At 57.3% G+C, this 11,061-nt stretch overlaps 1 protein-coding gene across 1 annotated transcript in view; it reads left to right on the top strand.

The window, feature by feature from the left end:
* Positions 1 to 236: 236 nt before the first annotated feature.
* The window catches only part of LOC105821139 (voltage-gated potassium channel subunit beta-2), a 62,786-nt gene continuing 51,961 nt past the window's right edge, over positions 237 to 11,061 (top strand). The window contains exon 1 of the mRNA XM_012657788.1: positions 237 to 276. The gene's annotated coding sequence lies outside the window, so the exon portion shown is untranslated. The remainder of the gene's footprint in view (positions 277 to 11,061) is intronic.

Raw genomic sequence — 11,061 nt, forward strand, 5'->3', positions numbered from 1 at the left:
AGGAGGGTTGGGGTGTCTGGGCCCTCCTGCCTGGGTCATGGCACCAGGCACGCCTGAGACCAGAGGCCACACCCCAGCACCCCACAGGGGCCCTGCTGTGCCAGGCTCCTCTGCTCTACCGTGGCCATGCCATGGGGCCCTGGCACTCACTGTGCCAACATCCTCTTGGGCCCTGTGGTCTCAAGGTGGTTTGCTGTGCAGCTGACGCGTGACTTCGCCGTCCACTGTGTACACTCGGAACATGGTCTGTCCTCCCATCTTCCCGTTCAGGAGCAGGTACCGGGGTGCTCTGGGGGACCTAGTTTCCCAGGATGGGTCTTGTGCCTGACGAGTGGACGGCTCCAGCTCCCTGAGCAGGGCTTGGTGCTCCCCTAACATCCAGAGTTAACTGTGCCAGCCTGTACCCCTGAGCCCACGCCCCCTTGGGGATGGCTGCAGCCTAGAAGTGGTGGGGCGTCCCCTGCAGATGCCCTGCCCCACCCAGGCCGAGCCCCACGTGGCTTCCTGTGTCAGTGGCTCAGTAGTGTGGGCCCAGCACCCAGCAGAGCTGTCTGACCGCGACACAGCTCTCCAGTGGCTTCTGCTTTCATCGCTGGTGTGACCACGGGGGAGATGCCAGGAGATCAAGAGCCCTGCTGGGCTGCCGCTGTCCCTACGCAGGGGAGTGGTGGCAGCTGTTCAGTGGCCCTGGGCAGCTCCTAGAGAGAGTCATGCCCATCTGTTCTCTCTCGGGAACCCGTGGCCTGGGATTTCCCATCTCTGAGTGGAAGGAAGGGCCCCTGCCTTGAACACGAATGAGATGGATCCCCGTCCCCTCCTCTCTCACCCCTCCCTGGGGCCAGGCACAGGGCAGGGGTAGAGGAGGAAGAGCCCTCTAAGCCCTTCCCCACCCTGCAGGCCACCCTGGAAGGCCATGCACTGTCCGAGCTCACTATGGGGTGGGGAGGGCAGGGGTGGGAAGGGAGCTCCCTGGTAGCCATGGCTTCCTCCCTCCCTGCCTGGCCCTCTCCTCCTCCACTTCCCCCCTGCAGGATATGGGTGCAGGGTGTGGTCACCCAGGGAGGTGGCTGTAAGTTTCCTTCGGGGGCACATCACAGCGTGTGTGTCGAACAGATGGCTGAAGAGAGGAGGCCAGGGGCCTGGGCACATGCTTATGAGGATGCCGGAGCAGGTGGGGCCTCCCGCTGCCTCCGCAGCAGAGATGGGGCCCAGACAGGGCCTGTGGGAGGATCCTGCAGCCCTCCCTGACTCGCTGCAGTTCACGCAGTCTATGCAGCTCTGGGGTCCCCTCAGCTGGTTGTCCAGTGAGCAGCCCTGCATGGCACCATGCCTTGCTACCTGTGGGCACCACTGTGCAGGGTGGAGCTGCACGGGCCACAGCCAGGCGATGAGGCCTTCCCTCCCCACACCCTTGTCCCCGTGGGACCAGACCCTCAGACAGCCTCTCAGAAGGTGCTCTCAGTTCTGAGAAGATACTGGCCTGGCAGGGGTGGGGGCCAAGAAGCAGCCCAGGCTCAGGGTGGAGGTAGTTTTTCACCCCAGACGCATATTGTAGAAGCTGGAGGGGCCACTGCTAAATCCCTTTCCGTAGATAATGAGTGCCAAGCTCCCCACCCTGGTGGTCCGAGCTCCCTTCGTCCTGCAGGAGGAAAGGGCCCTGACCTGTGGCAAGCTTTGTTGCTGCAATCGGAAGACACCTAGCCTGCAGATGCAGGAGACGCGATGAGGGTCTGGGTGGCTGTTGTACAGGGGAAAAGACGTTTAAACTTTGCTTTGGAAAAGGTGGGATTCTTTGGCTGTTGTCTGTTTTTTGTTAACTGTGGCATTCATTAGATGCCAACACGAATTGTCCTTGCAACAGTCTCTGTGCTGGGTTGGTTTGGTATTTGTAATCAGGGAATGGGCATTTGAATGTTGCTTTGAAAAGATTGCAATTTTTAGTCTGTGATTTTTTTTTTTTTTTTTTTTTTTGAGACAGAGTCTCGCTCTGTCACCCTGGCTAGAGTGCAGTGGCATCATTGTAGCTCACAGCAACCTCAATCTCCTGGGCTCAAGGGATTCTCCTGCCTCAGCCTCCTGAGTAGCTGGGACTACAGGCGCCACCACTGCACCCAGCTAATTTTTCTTTTCTTTTTTAGTAGAGACAGGGTCTTGCTCTTGCTCAGGCTGGTCTCAAATTCCTGAGCTCAAGCTATCCTCCTGCCTCGGCCTCCCAGAGTGCTAGGATTACAGGTGTGAGCCACCACACCCGGCCTAGTCTGTGATCTTTTAAAAAATTTTTTTAATGAGGCACTGAGGAGATGTATTCTCAAACACTCCCTTTAGTAGTCATGACCTTGGGCTTCATGGTTGGATCCAGGTGTTCCTACTGTTGCCTGAACCGTGTGACATCCATGCTGTTTAGGGTCAGGTTGGCAGGTCACTGTGTCAGTCCCCTCAGGTCAGGCCTTAGGAGGTTGGAGGAGAAACTGAGGTTCCTCTGTGACCAAGACAGGGGTCCTGGCCATGACCTCCAGCCTCTAGTAACCTTTGCACCGTTCTTCTCCCCACGCCCCTGTGGGCCGTCTGAGCAATCCGGGTGGTGCTGCCGGGGAACCAGGTTATGTGGGCGTCCAGACCCCTGCCCACCCTCTGGGCCATCCTAACGGCAACTGGGCCTTTCTTCCAATTCCCAAGGTGACCCCCCAGGCAGCACTGACACCCCACAGCCTCCGTGGGCACAATGAACCCTTCGCGCCAGACCACGCTCACAGGGGAGGGTGGCTTCTGGGGGAGAGAGGAAGGGTGTGTTGTGCAAGTGCCCTTTGGTAGGGTGCGGTTTCGAGCAGTTACGCCTCTTCCTGTCTCTGCGGAGGCACGCTGTCGCCACCCCAGCTCCTCCTGGCTCCGGCCCCCAGAACAGGCGGTGGCTTTGCGCCGTGCAGTTGTCACAACAGATACTTCAGGGCTTTGGCAGGGAGGACAGCCGGGGACTGAGAAGCCACATGAGAAGTAACATCAGCCCAATGAGCAGGCGCTGAGTCCTCGCCTTCGGGCCTTCCGGAGGACTGCCAGGTGCCACACCCAGATGGCACAAGCCTCCTCTGTCTGTCCCTTCGGTCAGTGCTCACTGAGCGTCTGTCTACCAAGTGCCTGGCGTGAACAGCAGGGAGGAAGGTCCCTGCCCTGGGAGCTGACATCCCAGCAGTCTCTTGGGATACGGGGGCAGAGGCGGAAGTGAGGACCAGGACACCGCTGGTGCCGCACTAGCCCACCTCCGAGATGGCCCAGGGCCCCCGCCCTGTGTTCACACCCCTGCTGGATTAGGGTCTTTTTTTTTTTTTTTTTGAGACAGAGTCTTGCTCTGTCGCTGAGACTAGAGTGCTGTGGCATCAGCCCAGCTCACAGCAACCTCAAACTCCTGGGCTCAAGCGAGCCTCCTGCCTCAGCCTCCCAAGTAGCTGGGACTACAGGCATGCGCCACCATGCCCGGCTAATTTTTCAGTAAGTCACATGGCCATAGGGGAGGGCAGGACCAGGAGTTCACCCACCCGGGTGTGTGTGTGTGTGTGTGTGTGTGTGTGTGTGTGTGTGTGTGTGTGTGTTGGGGACAGGCAGCAGAGTCACGCAGCAAAGGACACAGAAACTGGGAGAAGTGAGGAACCCTCATACCCTCCTATGCAAACCAGGCTCCAGCTCAGTCAACCAGAACAGCTGGGTAACCAAGACAGGTTGTCCCCCAACCAGGCCAAATCAGAAAATGTCTTCTATCACTTTGCATCTCTGTCCTTACTCCTGGACTCCGTCTGACCTCTCCTGTGGCTTCTTGGCTTAGGTTTTCTTTTCTCTCCTGGATGCACTGAATTCTTCCTGTCTCGTGCAGGTAGTTCTAGATGGCTCTGACAGGCTACAGATTCTATCTTTGATGCTGAGGCTAAAGGAATCAGAGAGAGAGAGAAAGCCCCTGAAGCCCCTACTCAGACACCCTGGAGCAATTTGCCTCCAGAATAATACAGCCATTTATCATTAGCTCCAACAGAGAAATTGTCGTCCTGCAGGCCAGGGCCCCCATTCTGCAGATGAGGAAACTGAGGCTCTGAGAGAGAATGCTGGAGGTCCCCAGCAAGGCCCCTCACCTTGGTCCGCCGTGCCTGTCCATCCTAGGCTTTTCCTCCTTGCCTGTGTAAATGTACTTGGCCTTGCTTAAAATCATATTGTGGGTCCAACTTTTCCAGAAAACTGCCAACCCCAAGTCTCACAGCCAATCCCAGGCTTTCCCCGGGGTCCCATGAATAGTAGGGGCCCCACAGGCTTTTGGCCAGTCCCTGAAAGAGTCTGACCAGCCAGGCCTTCCTGGGGCTGCCTGTGGCTTTGACAGCAGTCTAAGACCTCCAAGGAGTCCTTGTTGTGTTTTCTTTCTCTGCAAACTCAGCTTTCTGTCCTTTCACCAACTCTGCCTTCAGAGCCCAATCTGGCAACATAGTTTGGCCTTTCTAGAGAAACTTTCTAGAGAAACACCCACACTGAGAGGTTGTAGGAACTGGATAGTCACACAGCCTCCAAGAACCCTCCCTGGCATGCCCTGGTGGACACCACCTTAACCCAGTGACCTCCCACTGTGGACAGACTCGCTCATGCTCACGTGCCTCCTGCTTGGATGCATGAGAAAGACACAACCTCACCGAAAAGGTTTAGCTAAATCTAACCACGAGGCAGCAATCAGACAAATCAAAACTGAGGGACGTTCTACAAGACACACAGCCTGAACTTTTCAAAAAAAAAACCCAAGCATCACAAAGAACAAAAACGAAAAAGTAGTGGTTGTAGGGGAGGGTTCGCTTCTAGACTAAGAGAGAAATAACCAATGTCGTTTGTGAGCCTTGATTGGATCCTGGATTTTTTTAAAGTTATAAAAGGTATTTTGGAATACCTGGGAAAGTGAAGGCTGTGCATCAGGTGATGCTGAATTAATTATCTTAGGTGCAATCCCAGTGTTGTGGTTATGGAAGGCAGGTTCTCAGATGTGTGCTGAAGTGTTTAGGGTAAAGCTCAGGAGATTGCACCTGACTTTCAGACAGTTCAGGAAAATGTGTGTGTGCGTGTGTGCGTGCGTGCGTGCGTATGTGTGTGTGTGTGTGTGTGTGTGTGTGTGTGTGTGGAGAGAGGAAGGAGAAAAGAGAGGAGAGGAGTGGGAACGCCTGCCATAATTGGCGATTAGGACGAAGAGCATATGGGTGTTTATTGCTATTCTGACTTTTTCAACTTTTCTGAGAGTTTTCAAAACATTAAGTTGGCGAGAAGAAAGGAAATGGGAGCCTTCCTCGATCACCTGTGGTCGCAGCCTAACAGGTGAAGCGTAAGGGCTAGGATTTATTCAGCGTCTCTCCTCCTGGGTTGGAAGCGTTCTCACACCTTGCTTCTCTGCTCCGTGAGAAAGTTTGCGCGTGCCTTTGTAATGCTTCGCGCTTCCGTTCCTCCAGCTATAAATCGGGGAGATTTGGTCAAGGTCACACCCAGACCAAGTGGAAGTGCAGGAGACGGGAGAGACCCAGGCTGTGGACGGGCAGCCTGGCCCCCGAGCCCTGCGCCCTGTCAGCTGCTGGGCTCCGCTCCTGAGTCTGGGTCTGTCAGACGGTGTCTGAAGCCTGCTCTCCCGAGCCTGGGGGGTGTCGGGTCCCAGGCCGCCCGGCTTGGCTCTGCCAGCCCTCCGCAGTAAAGGAGCTGCCGCACCAGCCGGGATTCCCAGGGTCCCCACCAGGACGTTGGCTGCACAGGGATTGGCTGCCCGTGGATGCAGTCGCTCCTGATTGGACAGTGGCGGCGCAGAGCGCAGAGGAGGGCTCTGCGTCCTGAAATGCAAAGCGGGGGCTCTGGGAAAAGCTCACCAACCCTCTCCCCTGGGAGGTGGCGAAGGTTGTGGGCTGGGCTGCTGGGCGCCCGGTAGGACTGAAACAGGCGCTGTTGGCGACCTGCTGTTCCTTGTAAAGTGGTCATCAGAGGGCGCCCAGCTCTCGCCTGTGGCTGTGGGCTGGGGAGCTGGCCGCTGGCGCGGAGGGAGCCTGACCCCAGGGTCAGCACTTCTTGGAGTCCAGGAGAGGGGTGGGGAGTGGGACAGGCGGCCTCCCCGGGGACGCCTCCCTAAGTGTGCCCAGTGCTGCCTGTCGTCCCCGCACTTGTAGCTGCCCCGAGCGCCCCCACTGGACAGAGCAGGCATTGCACCCTTCAGATAAAGCTGCCCTCACTCCACGTGCAGGCCCTGTCACCAGCGTCCCCGCGGGGTGTGCTGCCTGCGGTAATGGCAGACCGCAGAGGCACCACCGCCTCTCTGGTACCCTCTCTCTGCAGGCCTTCAGCAGGCTGGATTGCAGAAGCATTCGTCCATCCATTCATTCATTCAACAAATACCTACTGAGTGTCTGTCTGCTAGGTGCCTGGCACAGCTGGGAGCGCTGCGGACAAAACTCCCTGCTTTCCCAGAGCCAGCATCTTGGTGGGGGGACAAGCCGGGAAATAGTGGAAGCATGCGAGCAGGTGAGAGTGCTGGGAGAAAATAGTAAATAGTACAGGGAAGGGACTGGGCTGCGTGGGGAGGCACAGCTTGTGATTTCCAATGAGGTGTCCAGGGAAGACCTGGCTGAAAAGGTGACCTTGGCATGAAGAGGCAAAGGGGGAGTCCGGGAGTTCTTGGGGGTCAGAGGCTGAAGGCAAGAGGAAGGCAGAAGCCCTGGGGCCAGTGTGGCCAGGGCAGTGAGCAAGGGCCACAATGAAGGGTGAGGTTGGAAGGTCGAAGGGGCCCACAGGGCGGGGCCCAGGGGCCACTGCTGAGATTCGGATTCTTACTCTGGATAGAATGGAAGCCATTGGAAGGTTTTGAGCAAAGTAATGGCATGGTCTGACTTATGTTCTAGAAGGTTCACGCTGGCCCTGTAAAGCAGACTGCCAGGGGTAAGGTGGAGGCTGGGAGGCCTGTTAGAAGCTGCTATATGAGGCCAAAGAGAGAAGGCGGAGGCCTGGGCTGGTGGCAGGTGGAGAATGGGGGTGAGCGTGGGGTCCCAACCCAGTGATGATTGGATGCGGGATGTGGGGGGAAGAAAGCAGTCGGATGACTCCTAGGAATTTGGAGTGAGCGCCTGAGAGGGCGGCCGTGGGAAGAACAGGGGTGCAGGTGGGCGGGAGCTCCAGGTCCAGCACATGGATCTGAGGCACTTGTTCTGCGTCCTTGCGGACACTCCATGCAGGCAGTTGGATAAACAAGTCTGGGGCTCAGGGGAGTGGTCGGGGTGTGGTATAAACATGGGGTGTGCAGCATAGTGACAGTTGAGAGCCAGGAGACAGGCAGAAGTACCAGGGGCTTCGTGTGGATGAAAAAGAAAAGCGGTTGCAGGCCTGATCCTGGGTGGCCGCAGAGATGAGCAGGAAGCAGCCGGGGGGCTGAGAAGGAGCAGCCAGAGAGCGTGGGGTCCTAGGAGCCGAGGAGGACCTCGGGCAGTGCCACTGTCACCCCAATACCATGGGCGCCATCAGACTTAGCAAGAGGCAGGTCACCGCAACCTTGGCAAGAGTGGCTTTCACTGAGTGAGGGCGGGGAGAGGCTGATTGAGTCAGTTCATGAGCCGAAAGGAAGAGGAATACAGACAAGTAAGGACGACTTCTAAAGGAGGTTTCCTGTGAATGGAAGGAGAGAAATAGTACCACAGGGGAGAAGGAAGTGGGTCCAAGAAACTGTGCTCTTTGTTTCTGGGACGGGAGGAATGATAATTCACATGTGCAGATACGGGGCTTCATGGAGGAGGAGGACTGGGCTGCAGGACGCCCTTGAGTAGGGTGTGGACGCGGCGTGGCCAGCTCATCTGGGCATCCGAGGGAGGGAGGGCAGAAAGCTTCGAGTGCTGACTGCTGGAGGGTGGGTCTGGGCAAGTTGGCTTCTGGTGGCTTCTGTGTCCTCAGTGAACTAGGAAGTGGCAAGGTCAGAGGTGAGAGAGATGGGAGAAGTATTGGTGGTTTAAGGAGAGGAGTTGCCAGGAGTTGTCCCCTTGGGAGTAGGAGACAGAATGGCCCAAAGCAGGCGTCAGCGAACTTTGTCTATAGAGGGCCAGATAGTGAATATTTTAGGCTTTGCCAACCAGCCAGTCTCTGCTGCAACTACTCAACCCTGCCGTTGTAGCTCAGAAGCAGCCTTAGGCAATTTGTAAACAAATGGGCATGGGTGGTGTTCCAGTAAAACTTTATTTACAAAAACGGGTGGATTTGGCCTGCTGGTCTAGGACCTGGCCTCCGGGCCAGTGGCTCTCAGCACAGTCCCAGAGCCAGTAGCATCAGCATTACCTGGGCCCTGCCCACATCCATGGAACCAGAGACTCTAGGTCCCCAGACCTTTTCAAATGCAAGATGAGCGTGTGATTCTAGAAGTTGAACACCCCTGAGTGCCACCACTCTGCAGCTGGGCTCAGGGAAAGCCAATGAGGAGAGAGTGGGCTATGGGACAGGCCATTAAGGGCACAGGCATCCTGCCCCCAAGTCCTTCTGCAACCCTGTGTGGGGACATCCTACCTCCCATTCTTCCCCATGGCCTGGGGACCATGTTTGTTTATGCATCCTCCACGGGGGGCTCCCTGGAGATGGGCCATGGTGACAGCCCCACTCCCAGCAGGCCTGTGCCTAGTGCTCTGTGACACCCTCTGCTCTGTGGCCATGGTTTCCCGTCTGTGTCCCTCAGCCACCTGGGTAACCAGCCACTGTCTTCAGAGAGGCGCTGCACAAATTATACGGATCTCAGTCCATTTTGTTTCCTCCGTCATTCAATTCTAAATGTGGTTCGTTATGGGTAAAACTCGGGGGGACCCTCCCAACCCCGTCACTTCCTCTGAGGTCATCATGGCGTGGAATCTTCGCCGCGTCTTCTATCCCCATTTTTCTAGCAGGTCCACACTCAGGCTCACACCCTCACCCAGAGGAGATCTCAGTTTTTAGTGGGACCTAAATCCATGCTGCAGAGAGTGATCGAGGACGCCAGCTTCCTGGTGACCATTCTTGGAAAAAGGAAGCGTCCGATGACAAAGCTCCGGATCAGATGCTGGAATAAGTGTCTGGTTACCCACCAATTTCCGGGGCCATTGTGGGTGTGCAGGGCTGTGTTTTGTTTTCTTCTTTTGTTCTTAGAGACGGGGTCTTGCTCTGTCACCCAGGCTGGAGCACATGGCGTGATCAGAGTTCACTGCAGCCTCGAAATCCTGGGCTCAAGCGATCCTCCCACCTCAGCCTCCTGAGTAGCTGGGACTATAGGCAGGCACCACCACACCCAGCTAATTTTTAAATTTTCTGTAGGAACAGGGTCTCTCTATGTTGCCAAGGCTAGTCTCCAACTCCTGGCCTCAAGTGATCTCCCACCTCGGCCTCCCAGAGTGCTGGGATTACAGGCGTGAGCCACCGCACCCGGTCTGTGTTTTGAGCCCAGGCAATCCCTCTGCCCATGGCTGCAGGACCACGTGATTTTGCATCAGGGGACCTCACTCTTCCAGCAGCCAGGCCCTGTTCGAGTGAGACCTGCGAAACCCCTGCCCTCGTGGAGCTCACAATCCAGAGAGGGAACCAGAACACCACAGACCGTGTGCAGGCAGAGGGCTGGCCAGTATCGTCCCGGGAGCTGGGAGGGGACGCCTGAGCGTGGCAGTAGGGCAGCTCACTGAGAAGGGCTGCAGTACAGGTGCCACAGACAGGAGGCCGTGAGGCCGTGAGCGGGGCCCGTGCAAGGGGCGGAGGTGAGAGTCGGGAGGTGGAGCACTGACATGGGGGGAAGAAGGAAGTAAGGTGCCCCCCCCACCAGATTTGCTGTTAAAATAGAAGCCCCTGGCTGTGGGTGGGGCAGGGACTGTGGGGCTGAGTGGGAGCAGGAGGGCAGTTAGGAAGCAACCCAAGGGCTCGGGGGGAGAGAGGCTCAGCCCGGGGGCAGTGGGGGAAGAGTGGACAGCAGGATGCTGGCACTCATACGCACTATCTATTGCCACTGTAACAACCACAAATTTAGCAGCTCCAAACAGCCCAGTGTGTGATCTTGCGGTTTCTGTGGGTCAGGCGTTCCGGCAGAGCTGGGCTGGGTCTGCTGCTCCGGGACGCCCCTGCTACCCCCGCCCTGAGCTGCAGTTGAGGCGCTGGCCAGGGCTGGGCTGTCATCAGAAGCTGTAGCTGAAGGATCTGCTTTTGTTTGAAGGACTCACTTCTTTGTGGGCTCTTGGACTGAGAGCTCAGGGCCTGTTGGCCAGAGGCTGCCCTCAGTTCCCGCCATATGGGCCTCTCTAGCAGGGCAGCTTCCTCCATCAGAGCCAGGGAGGGAGCGGCCACTAGCAAGACAGAAGTCACAACCTGTGTCACTTCTGCTGGTCAGAAGCAAGTCACCGGGCCCAGCCCACACTTGAGGGGAGGGCCCCTGCTGTGCTGCCTGTCTTAGAAGCTTAGGAGGCCACAGTGAGCTGGAGTCAGGGCCAGGCAAAGGCGTCAGAATGACCCTGGGGACAGCCGTGCCTCCGCCTGGGAGGGGAAGGCAGTCAGGAGCTCAGTCAGTGCGCAGGTGCCCTCTGGGGCCGTCTCTTCTGCACAGCGTGGGCCGCAGAAACCCCTCCCAGGGTTTCACAAAAGCAGTCAGGGAGCTGCAGAAGGACCCCCATGCTGCCTCAGGTGGCAGTGTGGGGTGATGGAGGGGGAATCTTCACAGTCACTGTACCTGATCCCAGCCCCATCTGAGCCCATGGGCCTGCCTATCTGTCTGATGGGGGCAAACAGATGCTCTGTGAGCTCAGCCTTCTGGGCCTTTACGACCACAGGCCTCCTGGCTAAACCTGGTTCATGTATGTTAACCACCACCCTCTCCTTCCCCATTTTGCTTTTTTCTTCCAGAATTTTCCCTCCGTGAAAAATCGAGCAGGTCTGGACAAGTGAGGCCAGCTCCATGTATCCAGAATCGACAACGGGCTCCCCAGCTCGGCTCTCCCAGCGGCAGACGGGCTCCCCCGGGATGCTCTACAGGTGACCCCCCGACCCCTGCCCCAGCCCTCTCCCAGGGTCCGTTCTGCCTCTGAGGAGGGGTCC

The sequence above is a fragment of the Propithecus coquereli genome, unplaced genomic scaffold, assembly GCF_000956105.1.
Source record: "Propithecus coquereli isolate 6110/MARCELLA unplaced genomic scaffold, Pcoq_1.0 Scaffold1152, whole genome shotgun sequence".
Taxonomy (NCBI): domain Eukaryota; kingdom Metazoa; phylum Chordata; class Mammalia; order Primates; family Indriidae; genus Propithecus; species Propithecus coquereli.